This window comes from Canis lupus, unplaced genomic scaffold (genome assembly GCF_011100685.1).
Source record: "Canis lupus familiaris isolate Mischka breed German Shepherd unplaced genomic scaffold, alternate assembly UU_Cfam_GSD_1.0 chrUn_S2162H2362, whole genome shotgun sequence".
NCBI lineage: Eukaryota > Metazoa > Chordata > Mammalia > Carnivora > Canidae > Canis > Canis lupus.
The window spans coordinates 10,003-25,539 of NW_023331046.1; the positions used below are offsets into that span (position 1 = coordinate 10,003).

Below are 15,537 nucleotides of genomic sequence, written 5' to 3' on the forward strand. Positions count from 1 at the left end.
GTAACATTGTGTGTCAACTAGACTCAAATTAAAAAAGAAAAAAAAATTTCTGCAAGAGAAGACACATAAGGAATTTTTTTTTTAATTTTGTAGTAGTACATACGGCCCTAAAGTCCAAGATTCTGTTTAACGCCGGACAGGTGAAGCTCAGCAATGCTTCTCAAGCTCAGCTGCACAGCGACTCTTTCCTGGAGCAATTTACAAACAACTCAACACCAGGGCGCCTGGGAGGTTCAGTGGGTTAAGCACCTGCCTTTGGCTCAGGTCATGATTCCGTGGGTCCCAGAAACTGGTGCAGTCGCTCTAGAAAAGAGTCTGGAGGCTCCTAATAAAGTTAAAAATAGAACTACCCTATGATCCAGCAATCACATTGCTGGGTATTTACCCAGAAATACAAAAACACTAATTCAAAGGGGTACATGCACCCCTGCGTTCATAGCAGCATTGTTTACAACAACCAAATCGTGGAAGCAGCCCAAGCGTCCATGGATAGATGAATGGATAAGGAAGATGTGGTGTGTACACATACAATGGAATATTATGCAGCCATAAAAGAGAATGAAATCTTCCCATTTGAAACAACACAGATGAAGCTAGAGATTATTACGCTAAGCGAAATAAGAAGAAAGACAAGTATCATATGATTTCACTGGTGGAATTTAACAAAACAGCTGGGGAAGAAGGAGGGCACTTGTCCTGATGAGAACCCGGTGATGTATGGAATTGTTGAGTCACTGTACTGGACACCTGAAACATAGAACACCATGTTAAGTATACTGGAAGTAAAATTTAAAACTTACTAATAATTAAAAAAAAAAAAAAGAGGGACCGATGCTGGTGCTCCATCCCCAGAGAGTCTGATTTAGAGAGTCTGGAATGTGCCCCCAGCGTGACCATTATTTGGAAACTTCTATGAGAACCTAGTTTGCAGCTGTGGCAACAGAACCGTCCTTAGGGAGAAAACCTCCAGTCAGAAATTTGAGACTCCCCTCATAAGGCAAGCAGGTTTTCATCATTACCTGCTGTGGTCGGCAGATCTCATAGGCTGTGAGGAAAGGAAAAGCACTTCAAAGTAAATTCGGGCATTAAAACTACATTGTTTTTGCTGCTCTCAAAGTTCCTAAAAACCCAAGTGTGAAGTTAAAACACTGGATTTGCTAATGAAACGTATTACTTTTTATTTCTTATCAAGATCCTTTGTGCTTAGTTACTTTAAGATTGGAGAAAACACTGTACAGATAACTTCATCAGAGATCACAGTAATTCTTTGAAAATGTGTTGGCTGAAATTTGTATCAGTTGATGGAGATGGATCAGCTGTCAGGCTTATCTGCCAAGTTTACGGAGTTGCATTTTTTAACTTTCTAGTATAATTTCTGTTGCAAAATTCATTCCCATGCTCAGATAAGGGCCCACACAGGTCCAGGTACTTATGATGAAAAGTAAAATTGAGCAATCCCTTGTTTCATGCTCACCCATGAACACGTGCCTCCCCAAACTTTCCCTTTGAGCGATTTCTTCCGGATATTCAACTCCTGTGTTCGAAATCCCGGGCTTACTGCTATGCCAAAATAGAAATAGAGTTTAGACAGTGAATTCTTAACAGAAGATGAGGATTTCAAACTCCCAGGTATATTACAGGGCCCAGGTCTTCTCGGGAATTCCTGTGGGGAACCCGCCCAAATCAGGGGCATTCCCAAGCTGCTAGGACCCGCTGAGACTGTATCTGCCCAGAAGGGTCCCTCATGGGGGACTTTTGCACATCTGTGGCAACGTGAAGATCATGGTCTGGCCTTTTCCAGAGCACGTCCCAGAGAGTCCTGGGGCTATGGAGAGCACACCAGGCAGCACCCCCAGGATTTCACCTTAAGGAATTGGGTGGATGGCAGTGCCCACCCGTGAGATGGGGAATGTGGGTCTGGGGTCATCTGCAGATTGGCAGGGCTTCTGGGCCCTCTGAGTATTGATGCCCCACAGGTTCAGCCCACGGGGTTCTGGGGCCCAGCAGACATTTCTTCGGTAGACCTGTTGATGGGAAGAGCCACCGGAATAGAAGGAGGTACAGATGAAAACAAGCCGTGCTTCTGTGACCCACGGAGATATGGCTTCAGAGATTCATCATCTTCCAGGTAAAAGCCCCAATGGCTGGTGTCCGGGGAGAGTCCAACATGGGGTTATCAGACTAGAGTGAAATGGAGAGGGAGCGGTTGGGAAGTGGTGGCAGAGGTGGCATCAGAGGGCAGGAGTCCTGCTGGGGGCTCTCAGAGCAGTGCTGCTATTGAGGGCACTGGATGTAAGGGGACTGGGGTTTAGGCGATGGCAGACATGGGTACGTGGGTATTTGGCCACAAATTTAGACAGAGTGCCTGCGACAGAGAGGTTTCTTGATTCGCAGGAACCTCGCCTGTGATCCTGGCCTGGACAGTCTGAATTGTCTGTAAAACTAAGGCCTGATCATGAGATTGGCCTCAACATGTCCTATCTGGTGGTGTTCAGGCTGGGCTTTGGGGTCCTTCCAGTGAGGAACAGAGAGTCTGGGCCATAGAGCAGCAGAACAGGACTGCCCTGTGACTCTGGCCCCTGCCAAGCTGGGATCAGAGTGTAGTTCTCAGATCACCATGAAGGGGATGCAGTGTGCCGGCTCCAGCGGGTTGTTGGAAGCACAGGGAGTGGCCCAGATCTGGAGTGTTTGAAGATCTTACACAAGGGCCACTGTTCAGGCCACCATGCAGTAACTCAGGTGCATGCTCTTAGGCTAAGGACCAAGGTCCAGTCTGAAGGCGACTTCAGCCACTGCTACGTGGCCACAGCCCAGGCACTATCAGAGCTCACATCTTTGTGAAGGAAACCCCAGCATTCCAAAGCTCCTTACCCCTGCTGGATGGGGAAGGGAGGGATGGGTCATTATCTGAGAGGAGGCCAGATGAGGAAGGGAGGCCAGGTGGACCACGACTGTGATGAGACCGAACCCTTGCTCCAGGTTGACCCCTCCCATCCCCCGAGTGACATGAGAGGCCGGTGGCTTCTTCAGGACTAGACCCTGGATTCCATTAGAGAGGCCCTAGGGCTTCAGGGCACCACTGTCTCAGTCAGATGAAAGAGGGTGGAAAGCATGACTTCCTGAGTTCCAAGAACCACATGGGGCAACGGGTCTAAGTCAGTGTGTTTTAACTCCTCCAGCTTCCTCTAACGAAAGCCTGTGGGATACTGTTCCTGCTGCATGACTGTGCGGTGGCCAGTACCTAATGGTCTCCCCTCCATGGACAGAACAACCCTGGGGCCAGTGACAGCAACTGGAGCTGTGACATGTGTCCTATACTGGAGCATCTGATTGCTGCTCACTCCAAAGAAAAGCCAGTGTCCCTACTTGAGGCCGTGCCAGGTCTAGGGGACAAAGGGAGGATCTCCCTTGAAGATTAGATATTCTGAGGACCCAGCACCCAGGAAAGGATCTGGGGGATATTTGCTGGGTCTGCCAGCAACTACTGAGATTCTCACCTAGGCCTCTTGGCTCCCTGGAGGAAACTGACATGATTGACCTTCAAAAGACATAAGAAGGGAAAAACCTCTCCTTCTAAGAAAAACCGCTGGCTCTTAGGCACACACCTCCAGGCTTCCTACTCTGGCTCTGGAAACATTTTCTGAAGCCCAGCTCCAGAACTCAGGCCCTGAAGTGAGTGAGTGTGTTGTGAAAGGAGAAATTACCGGTGGAGGGCCAGGATGGCCATGAGGAGACCCAGCTCACCTCATTTGAGTCAATTACTCCCTTATGTGTGTCCATGTGGGCCTCTCTTCTTTCTGCCATCTGCTCTGGGGGTCCGTCTGTGAATGGTAAAAGCTTCCTGAGTTAAAGCAGAGAATAAGACAAGCACCCCTAATCTCCTTTTCCATGGATGGCTTGAATGGGCCGTGGGCAGAGGAAAACCCAGTGGGGATGCTGAGCTCAGATCACAGACTCACTCCTGCTCCTCAGACCACAAGGGCACTTTGGTTCATTTAGTCCTCTGACCGATCTGACCTACACCATGAGCCCTGCCCCCCCCTCCCCGCCCCCTGGACTGGAAGGCAAGGGGGGAAAGAAGCCATTCATTTACATCTAATATGACAAGTAAGTGTGCTGGGATGGGTCCACATATACAAATGCTCAGCCTCACATTTCCACCACCCTCCCCTCTGCCCCCTACTCCTTTCCAAGTGAGGAAGGGATATGTGTGGCTTACAGGTCCACATGATGATGTGGAAAGGGGGTCTATGACACACCTACATGGCTCACAGAGCCCCTGGATGGTCTCTGACGGAGGGATGACTCTTGTCCCCCAGATCCACTGGTGATGCCATGCATGGGAGCTGGTGTAACTGGCACTTTTGTGTCTCTCCTCCTGCTCAGGACCTGGTGCTCCCTGGCTGACTCAGCCTTACCTCTCAGCTGGGATCTGCACATACGTCTGTGGCTGGGTCTCATCTTGCATCCCACCTCTGGGCAAGACTGTCTGCTGCTCAGGCTCAGCTGCAGAGTCATCAAAGCCTTTACCAGGTTAAAGCCTCCTTCATGAACCTCCTGCTATGAGCCCAGCCACATTCCGTATCCCCCACTGGGAGCGTAGCCTCCATGCCCCCAGTCTCATCTACAACACACCAGGAGCTAAGGTCAGCTCCAGAAAGCTATATATAAAGACCCCGAGGGATCCCTGGGTGGCGCAGCGGTTTGGCGCCTGCCTTTGGCCCAGGGCGCGATCTTGGAGACCCGGGATCGAATCCCACGTCAGGCTCTCGGTGCATGGAGCCTGCTTCTCCCTCTGCCTATGTCTCTGCCTCTCTCTCTCTCTCTCTCTCTCTCTCTCTCTCTCTCTCTCTGTGACTATCATAAATAAATAAAAAATTAAAAAAGAAAAAAATTAAAAAAAAAAAAGACCCCGAATAGCCAGGGGAATTTTAAAAAAGAAAACCATATCTGGGGGCATCACAATGCCAGATTTCAGGTTGTATTACAAAGCTGTGGTCATGAAGACAGTGTGGTACTGGCACAAAAACAGACACATAGATCAGTGGAACAGAATAGAGAACCCAGAAGTGGACCCTGAACTTTATGGGCAACTAATATTTGATAAAGGAGGAAAGACTATCCATTGGAAGAAAGACAGTCTCTTCAATAAATGGTGCTGGGAAAATTGGACATCCACATGCAGAAGAATGAAACTAGACCACTCCCTTGCACCATACACAAACATAAACTCAAAATGGATGAAAGATCTAAATGTGAGACAAGAGTCCATCAAAATCCTAGAGGAGAACACAGGCAACACCCTTTTTGAACTCGGCCACAGTAACTTCTTGCAAGATACATCCACGAAGGCAAAAGAAACAAAAGCAAAAATGAACTATTGGGACTTCATCAAGATAAGAAGCTTTTGCACAGCAAAGGATACAGTCAACAGAACTAAAAGATAACCTACAGAATGGGAGAAGATATTTGCAAATGACCTATCAGATAAAGGGCTAGTTTCCAAGATCTATAAAGAACTTATTCAACTCAACACCAAAGAAACAAATAATCCAATCATGAAATGGGCAAAAGACATGAAGAGAAATCTCACAGAGGAAGACATAGACATGGCCAACACGCACATGAGAAAATGCTCTGCATCACTTGCCATCAGGGAAATACAAATCAAGACCACAATGAGATACCACCTCACACCGGTGAGAATGGGGCAAATTAACAAGGCAGGAAACAACAAATGTTGGAGGGGATGCGGCGAAAAGGGAACCCTCTTACACTGTTGGTGGGAATGTGAACTGGTGCAGCCACTCTGGAAAACTGTGTGGAGGTTCCTCAAAGAGTTAAAAATAGACCTGCCCTACGACCCAGCAATTGCACTGCTGGGGATTTACCCCAAAGATACAGATGCAGTGAAACGCCGGGACACCTGCACCCCGATGTTTATAGCAGCAATGGCCACGATAGCCAAACTGTGGAAGGAGCCTCGGTGTCCAACGAAAGATGAATGGATAAAGAAGATGTGGTTTATGTAGACAATGGAGTATTACTCAGCTATTAGAAATGACAAATACCCACCATTTGCTTCAACGTGGATGGAACTGGAGGGTATTATGCTGAGTGAAGTAAGCCAGTCGGTGAAGGACAAACATTATATGTTCTCATTCATTTGGGGAATATAAATAATAGTGAAAGGGAATATAAGGGAAGGGAGAAGAAATGTGTGGGAAATATCAGAAAGGGAGACAGAACGTAAAGACTGCTAACTCTGGGAAACGAACTAGGGGTGGTAGAAGGGGAGGAGGGCGGGGGGTGGGAGTGAATGGGTGACGGGCACTGGGGGTTATTCTGTATGTTAGTAAATTGAACACCAATAAAAAAATTAAAAAAAAAGAAAGCTATATATATAAACTCCAGCTATCCCTCTACTCAAAGAGAGGGCTGGCTCACTGTGCAGAGTGTATCCTGTGAGTCTCAAGTGTGCATGAGGTGAAACCCTCCTTTACCTGGAGCTCTTCCTCATTTCTTGAACAGCTATCCCTTGTCGGAGCTGTTTTACCTCTGCCCCCACTTCTTCTGGGGGCCTCTGCCCCCTTCTGGGCCTGAAACGGACACTCTTTCTTTGGCTTGTCGCTCATATTGACCTGACTTCCCATACTATATCCAGGTCAAAAGGGGGGCATGATGTGAAATTGGTACCTTCTCAAAAACAACAGAAATTGACATTACATAACCCTCCCACTTCAAATATATATATAAAGGACTAGATGGATAAATGAACGGTCACAATGCCAGAAGTTCCCTAAGATGTGCATAGAGAGAGAGAGTGGTGTCAGGCAATATGGATATGAATGGAGGCCTTGGCAAGACCAGTTGCAGTGCAGACACGGGGACAAAAGCTCTACTTGAAGGGGGTCGAGGAGCTAATAATGGCCTCAGGAGAAGCTGAAGCAGTTTTGCTTTGAAAGGAACAGATGAGGGCAGCCCCAGTGGCTCAGCGGTTTAGCGCCGCCTTCAACCCAGGGCGTGATCCTAGAGACCCGGGATCGAGTCCCACGTCAGGCTCCGTCAGGCTCCGTCAGGCTCCGTCAGGCTCCGTCAGGCTCCGTCAGGCTCCGTCAGGCTCCGTCAGGCTCCCTGCGTGGAGCCTGCTTCTCCCTCTGCCTGTGTCTCTGCCTCTCTCTCTCTGTCTCTGTATCCCTCATGAATAAATAAATAAAATCTTAAAAAAAAAAAAAAAAAAAAAGAAAGGAACAGATGAGGTGCCAGTAGCTGCAGGAGGACATGGGGGAAGAGGGTAGGGGCTCTTCCCCTTTATTGTGGAATGCTCCAGTGTAGAGAGAGGAGGAGAGAGGAGAGATCCTTGCAGGAACAAGTTCTCTGAGAAGGTGGGAGGCGTGGGATCCAGAGCAGAGGTGAGGGGCTGGTCGCAGTCTAGACCATGTATGCAGAGAATGCCGGGACAAAATCCCCTAGATTGGGACTGGGAAGGTCAGAGAATGCCACCTGATTGCTACTGTCCTCTCCATGAATTATTAGGGAGGTGCTTGGGAACAGAAGAGAGTTGCTAGGGAGTAACATAGTAGTGTGGGTAGGATGGTTGGAAGTGAGAGGCAATTCTCTCCTGGACATGGAATCAACATAAAAGTATTCGGTAGGATTTTAAAATTTCATCATCGATGCTCTGGTGCTCAGATACAGACAGGGAGTGTCCCTTACTGGGGGTGAACCTTGAGGTGGCCCTGAGGTCCCTGCACTGGAGGCCCCCAAGAGGCTGAATGCTGGGGAGGTAGAGGTATTGGAGGGAGGGGGCTGGGGGAGGAGGCATTCTGTTCCAAGTGATGAGCCAGAGGACTGCTAGATAATGACAGCAGACAGGGGCGCTGGGTTTCCTGATGCCCGGGGCATGTAAGTGGGTAGAGGATGCTCGGGTTGGGGAGAAGGAGAATATCCCTTGGGGGTGAGAAGCCCCGAGGCGGACAGGTCATGTTCTTGGCCCATGAGGTGCCCCGAGACAACCGAGGCGTGAGAGCTGAGAGGACAGCGAGGGTGCCACGGGACTGGCGTGTTCAAAGCTGGGGCACAGGAGGACAGTGAACGAGGGATCCGTACACACGTCGCAGCGGGGCGGTGGGGGCACCCGGGTATGTGGTGACAGTACCCGGATACCAACACGCCGGGTCCTGGAACCCTTCCCCGAACCCCCAGCGAACCCGGGCCCACAGCCTGGCACCGACCTCATTCAGCGCCTGCGCGCATGCCCAGAACTCACCAATCGGAGCGGAGCTCTGGGGATTCTCCCTCCCTGGTGCCGGGACTTCCGGGCGCGTGCCTTTGGCCGCTATTACCATATTTCCGGGGCGGGAGAGCGGCCGGCTTTGTGTAGGGAAGGATGCTGCCGGGTCCCTTTGGCAACTTCCTGGCTTCTCCGCCCCTCAGCGGCATTGCACGTACCTCCTTCAGCTACTATCTCTAGCTCTCCTCACACAAGAGCGGTGGAAAGGATTAATTTTCCTTCCCAAATGTGGCGCTCAGTTTCTGTGGCCGCTAGGTGGCAGTAGTGTGCCGTGTCGCCTTTGGGAGGACCTCCGCCCCCGCCCTTCGTGCTTGAAAAAAGAGGCAGCAGCCGTCTTCTCGAAAATGGGGCTTTCCGTTGCGCCTGCGCGAGGTTAGACCGCCCGGGACTGTCTCTGCTTTGTTCCCTTTTGTGAGGGCTCCTGTGAAAACGCACCTCCCACGGACTGAGCCCTTCTGCTTTGCCACTTGGCCTTTCTGAAATTGCTGCGTAGGTGCCTCAGCAACTTGCTTTCTGGGTCTCTCAGTCGCCTGCTCAGTGGAAGTGGCTTTCCCTAACACCCAGCGCTTAGCAGGCGCGGAGGGTAACCTGTACTGGCCAGTGTTTAATGAAAGGTCCAAAGATACACGTCGGGGTGATGAGAAATCCGCGAGATGGGTGATGCTGGTGATGGTGGCACAACACTACCAACTTACTGATACTACTGTGTCTTCACTTATTTATTCTTGAGAGACACAGAGGCAGAGACGGAGAGGGAGAAGCAGGCTCCCTGCGGGGAGCCCCATGCTGGATCCGATCCCCGATCCCCGATCCTACCCCCCCCACACACACACCCTGGGATCAGGCCCTGAGCCAAAGGCTGGCTTTCAACCACTGAGCCACCCACGCGTCCTTGTCTCTGCATTTAAACATGCCAAAAACGGTAAATTTTATATTCTAGGTATTTTACCACCACGGGAGTGAGAAAAAAAGCATCTTTCATTGAAGGCGACTTGGCATAGAGTTTGCTTTAAATCAGTAATTGCCCAAATGGATCCAAATGAAATGCAGGTATCAAGTAGGCCTTGAAGGAACAGGTAGGTACCAATGTTGAGAAGGTGAAGGAACGCCCCCGGGGACACGCCTGTGCACGTGTGTGTGTGTGTGTGTGTGTGTGTGTGTGTGTGCATGCACAGGACCCTTGGACAAGCACACACAGTGACAGTCCCAGCTCCGTGTCTGTGGCTGGCCTCCCACACAGTACATCGTGTGTACATCCTTTCCACTCCTTTGTCTTCCTTGGGTTGTTTTTTTTTTTTGTTTTGTTTTTTGTTTTTTTTTTCCCCCTCTTGAGTCAGAGGGATTAAGCTGCAGTTACCCTAGTAACCATTTTTTTTTTTTTTTTTTTTAATCATCTCAGCATTGTTCACAGAAAGAGAGCGAGTTGGAGACCAGTGCTTTCTCTTCTGTCCTGGAGCTGGGCTGTTGCCAGAGCTGAGTGACCCAGTGGGGAGCAGCAGAGGAGTGTTGCCAGACAATGCACTCCCACACCCCCTCCAGCACACAGGCCCTTCTCCTCCCTCTCCCTGCTTGCTGGGATCTCCCCTGAGGATGGGAATGTGCTCTGGCTAGCAGGGAAGGGATAGATGTGTGGTAGAGGATGCAGGGAGACAGGTGGGATCTTAGGATGTCTGCAGAAGGGACTGGGGGAGGGACCAGAGTCCCACAGAAGGCACTCTGTACAGCACTGAGGTCCCAGGAGATGATGAAGGCTCTGAAAGTAGAGTGGCCCTAAATGTGGTTCTGTGATTTTTCTCCAGCACTGCACAGTGCTACACCATTTTCGGAAGCTAAGCTTCCTGGCTCAGGCTCTGGAAAACCGGGCCTGTGTTGTCAGGGGAGAAAGAGCCTGGCATCGCCCTGGAGGCAATGACAGCCTTGAGAAGGCCCTGCTCCCCCCAGCGACAGCTCCACTCTGTGTGTGTCTGGTCTGCTCTTCCTCCTGTGCTCCGTGTTGGGGGTTCCCTATGGGTTGAGAACCATTGCCCTAGTTCAAGGAGAGGACAAGGCAAAGACGTCCCAATCTCCTCTCTCGTCCCAATCTCCTCTCTCGGGGACTGATTGGAGGGTGGACAGAGATAGAGGTGGTGGGGATGGGGAGGTGAGATCACGGGTGCCCTGGGGCTCCTCAGACCACAGGCCACGTTGCTTAATTTATTCTCTCTGGCTGTTGTGATCTTCATGCTTGTTCACTGTCCCACCGCATAGAAAAGGAACAAGACACCCGCTGAAACCATTTCTGATCTGGCAAGTGTGCTCAGATGCCATCAAGTGAATGGTCTAGTTGATTAAATGCTCGGTCTCTCAGATTTCCACCCCAGCTCCCTACTTCTTTCCAAGGTGGGGAAGGAGTGTGTGTGGTTTACAAGTCTCCTGGGTGATGCTGGAAGGGGAACGGCTATGAAATTCTTTGGGTCTCTCAGTATGCTCTGTGTCTCTGAGGGGAGGAAGACTGTTGAACCTTCACCCAGGTTCAGCTGGTAAAGCAGACCCGCAAAGCCCATGCAGGTTAGCTGGTGAAACTTGCCTCTTCCTCTCTCCTCTTGGTTGGGACCTGGTGCTTCCTGGCTGACCCAGCCTCAGCTCACCTCTGCTGGCATCTTAGATCCTTCTGACACTTGGTCTCAACCTCCATCCCCACTCTGGGGAGGGCTGACACTCCGCAGCCTCAGCTGCAGAGTCACCTAGCCCTTTGCCTACTTAGGCTTCCTTCATGAACCCCTGCCTGGGGATTCAGTCACTTTCTACATTTTTCCCTCACCTATCCAGCCCCTGGGGGTCTCACCTATAGCACAGCAGAAGCCAAGATCAGCTCCAAAAAGCTAAGTAAGTGCCTAAACCAGAGCCCCCCCCCCCCCCCCAGCCAGCACCGGGAGGCTGCTGGGTCATCCTGCAAAGTGAATACCAAGTCCCAAATGTGAAGGAGGGCAAAATCCTGTCCTCCTCTCTCTCTCTTTAAAAAAGATTTTATTTATTTATTCATGAGAGACACATAGAGAGAGGCAGAGACATAGGCAGAAGGAGAAGCAGGCTCTGTGGGGAGCCTGATGCACGATTGGATCCCAGGACTCCAGGATAAGGCAGCCGCTCAACCGCTGAGCCACCCAGGCATCCCTGTCCTCCTCTTCTCTGATACAGCTCACTTACAGCTCCCCTCCCATACAGGGGAGACTGAGACTTGAGAGCCTTCCCCCCACCTGCCACCTCCTTTGTCTTCTATTCCTCTGAAGCTGGGACAGAACAGTCTTCTTTAGCTTGACCTTCATGCTGACAAGGCTCCCCAGAGTATGTCCAGATCCCAAAGGGAAACCTTTAGGGTTTTGTTTTGTTTTGTCTTGTTTTTTAAAGGAGTAAGGAGGCTGGTAACTGATAAAATAGGTGGGATTAACCAACATGAATGCCTCAGCCAAAATCAGTGGGGATGACATTTAAAAGTGAACTCAGGGTCCAAAGACAGACACACCAGGGCAGCCCAGGTGGCTCAGCGGTTTAGCGCTGCCTTCCGCCTAGGGCGTGATCCTGGAGTCCCGGGATCCAGTCCCACGTCGGGCTCCCTGCATGGAGCCTGCTTCTCCCTCTGCCTGTGTCTCTGCCTCTCTCTCTCTCTCTCTCTCTCTGTCTCTCATGAATAAATAAATAAAATCTTTAAAAGAAAAAAAACAGACAGACACCATGCTTTAAAAGGGTCCTGGGAGATGCTGCGTCAACAATGTTTTAATGTCAGTGCCCAGAGAGCTTCACTCCTAGTCCTCTGCTCCCTCCAGGCCCTGCTAACTATTAAGGAGAGTTGGGCAGCAGAGATGAAGTTACCCAAAGATCATGTTGTCTTCCAGGAGTTCCGGGGGAAGCCCAGGTGCCTGTTCCTGTCTGGTCGATAGGAGGGTGGGCAAACACTTTACCAGTCTCATATATATCACATAATAAAAGAGCAGCACTTGAGATTGGCTCGATAGTTTCACCTTTTAAAAGAAATACTTGAGATGCCTGGGTGGCTCAGCGGTTGAGCGTCTGCCTTCAGCTCAGGGCATGATCCTGGAGTCTCGGGATCCAGTCTGACATCAGGCTCCCTGCATGGAGCCTGCTTCTCCCTCTGCCTGTGTCTCTGCCTCCTCTCTCTCTCTCTCTCTCTCTCTCTCTCTCTCTCTCTCGAATGAATGAATGAATAAATAAATAAAATCTTAAGAAAAAAAAAAAGATCCAGGACTGGACTGTTTGAGGCAAAGAGAACTGATTACCGATGCCCTCATGAGGGAAGAAGCCTGGCATGTTCGAGGAACACAAGTAGGCCACAGTGATTGCCGTGAAGGCATGAGCTGATGGGATTGTTTGGATATTGAAACAGTGGCAGGAGAAAAGCACCGAAGGGGATGGGTACAGGATATATTCAGAAGATCGAATCTAGAGGACTTGTTGCTGGACTGCAGTGGAGACCAACAAAATGCAACGCATGAAGGGGCGGGCTTGGGACACATGACGTGACGTGTATGCTTCCTGCTGGCCAGCAAACAAAGACACAAATGTGGATCTCAGGGCACAGGTTGATGAGTGAGGTAGGAATGTGGGAGGTCACGTTGTGGACATGCTGTATGCTGGCCAAAAGCATGAAACAACCCATGGAGAGAGTGTAGTGTGAGAAGGGCCCTGTTCAAACTAAAAGCCAGTGGAAAGGGAGGAATAAACGATAAATACTGACATGGAGCAGAGTGGCCATTGGTATTGGGAGGAACAACGCCCAGAGAGTATATTGTCAAACATGGAAAAAATGAAAAAGAAAGGGTGGGAGAGGGACAGATTCTAGAACGAGGCAATTGTGAAATGTACCAAAGGCACCTGAGAGGTTTGGTGAGTTGAGGAGAGGACATCGTCAAGGGGGTTGGTGATATGTGAAGGTTACTGTTGCCCTTCACAAACCGGTGTTCTTTTGGGGGACAGCTGATAGAAGCACGACTGGAGTGGGTGGCAAGGAAAATGGTTACAGAGCAAGGGGAGACTTGCTGCTTGGAGCATCGGGGAAATGTGGCAGTGTCTCAGAAAGATCTGGGATAAGGCATGGCTTTCTGCTTTACTTCATCTCCTATCGGGGTGCAAAATGGCAGCATGTTCGTAGAGAACAGAATGATGGAGAATATATGGACAGGTCACAATTCAGGAGCACTGCGAAGGCCTACTCCTCCTCCAGGAGAGGGGCATGGGATCCAGGTGAGGCGCCTGGCCTCAAGTGGGATCAGGTCCCTCCTTCCACAGAGGCAGCAGAGAGCGCAGGTGCAGAGTCAGTGTTGCTGCGAAGTGCTCAGGGTGTCTGATAGCTCCACTTTCCTTTTTTTTTTTTTTTCCTTCCTTCTCTTCATGCATTACCATGGAACATCTCGAGAAGCGTGGGTGCTGCAGCTCTAGAAGGCTACTGCAGGTCGAGGAGCGGAGCGAGCAGACACAGGTGTGGAGGGTGCAGCGTGTCCTTTATTGGGTTGCACTAGGACGGTAGGGAGGAAGGAGGAAGGAGCAAGGAGCGGAAAAACCTGTTTGAAAGGGAGTGATAGCCCTGGGGAGGCTGGGGGAAGGAGCTGCCTGGTGGAAGGTGAAGTGCCCTGGGGTCCCTGCACTGGAGGCCCCCAGGAGGCTGAATGCTGGGGAGGTAGAGGCATTAGAGGGAGGAAGCTGGGAAAGAAGGACGTCGAGTTAGGAGTGAGGAGCGAGAGGAATGCTGGAGGGGACAGCATGGAGGGGCGCGGGTGTCCTGATGTCCATGGGCAAGGAGATGCTCGGGTTGGGGAGAAGGAGAACGTCCCGAGGTCGAGGCCCCGGGTCGACTAGATCGTCTTCGTGACCCGAGAGTTGGCCCGGAGGCATCGGAAGAGTGAGGGCTGAGAGGGGGACAGCGAGTGTGCCAAGGGCGGCCTTGTACCCAGGCTGGGTTGGGGTAGGAGGACAATGACCAGGGGGTTCATACAGGTGCCGCCCAAGGGGCGGTTGGGCGCTGGTCGTTTTGGGGACGATATTGGGATATTCCTGGTTTGTTTTCTGGTCACGCCCGGAAACTGTCAACTGACCTGTGCCCAGGGATTATCACCGACCTCGCTCAAACCCCATGCCCACGTCTAGAACGCGCCAATCGGAAATCCGCCTGGCCTCTTTTCCATCCTGCCTATGGGGACTTCGGGCTCGGCACTTCCTGCCACCTTAGGCAAGGTTGTGGGTCGGGACAACTGAAGGTTTCGTTCTGAGGTCTGTTACGCACGCTTACTTGTGCTCTTCTCCTGCGTCGTCTATGGCTCAGAGAGAATTTTCGTAACTGTTTCTGTCACGTTGTTCAGGGCTTTTCATAGGGTAATAGCCGAAATTAGGAATTTTCTCTTGCAATGTGCGTCGGTCTGTTTCTCTGGCCACTAGGTGGCAGTGGTGCGCCTCGTAGTCATTCCTTGAGTCTTCCCCCGCCCTTCGTCCTTAAAAAAAATTTCCGAAGTCTTTTGAGGGCAAAATGCGGGTCACCTAATGCCCGCCGGAGGGAGAGCTATGCTAGACAGATTGTTAGAACTGGTTCAGAAAAAGTAAAATTATCCATGCATCTGAAAAGTACAAATAATTAAAAAGCAAAATCCAAGAAAAGTGTTTGCAATGTACAGGTTAACATGTGGGCCAAAATCTTTATATATCACTCTTAAAATCAATAAGGTAATTCTTTTAAAAACATGAATAAATACTGGTGAGAGTATGATAAAGCAAGAATTCTCACAGAATGTTGGTGGCCATATAAATGAGTATTGTGTTTCTTGCAATGTATACCAAGACTGCTAAAAGTGTTCATGTCTTTTCATTTCAGTAAATTTACTCTCAGAAAACTATTTTAAAAATCAGAGATTGTGAAAATATGCACATATAAAAATATTCTTCTCATATTATGATGATTTAATCTTGAGGAATTTATCAATGTGTTCATTCTATACATTTACTGGACTGAATTTCCCCAGAAATTACTAGTGTGATTTTTCATCAGAAGGCAGAAATGGTAGTTGAAGAATAGATATGTGCTGTAAGTACATTTAGAGTACATTTTATCATACTTGGTCTTGTGGCTTGAATATCTGTACCTATTACACACTTTATAGCAAATATTGGAGATAGCACCAACAATAATAACAAGTGTAATAACGCAGATATTGATATAGGAATGAGTTAGGGGCAGATGGGTCTAGGCACGGAAAGATAAG

At 49.9% G+C, this 15,537-nt stretch overlaps 2 long non-coding RNA genes across 4 annotated transcripts; one reads left to right on the top strand and one right to left on the bottom strand.

The window, feature by feature from the left end:
- Positions 1-456: 456 nt before the first annotated feature.
- Positions 457-8,579, bottom strand: LOC111095010. Of its 2 annotated transcripts, none has more exons than XR_005387260.1 (5): positions 8,270-8,579; positions 3,745-3,821; positions 2,025-2,181; positions 1,475-1,557; positions 457-747 (listed from the first exon to the last, which is right to left on the bottom strand). It is a non-coding gene; the product is annotated as an uncharacterized LOC111095010 (long non-coding RNA). The 2 variants fall into 2 exon arrangements; XR_005387259.1 differs by lacking the exon at positions 8,270-8,579 and adding an exon at positions 4,094-4,766.
- LOC111095011 lies at positions 8,337-10,641 on the top strand. 2 transcript variants are annotated; one of them, XR_005387261.1, is made up of 3 exons: positions 8,337-8,665; positions 9,234-9,369; positions 9,693-10,641. It is a non-coding gene; the product is annotated as an uncharacterized LOC111095011 (long non-coding RNA). The 2 variants fall into 2 exon arrangements; XR_005387262.1 differs by lacking the exon at positions 8,337-8,665 and adding an exon at positions 8,678-8,782.
- Positions 10,642-15,537: the final 4,896 nt, after the last annotated feature.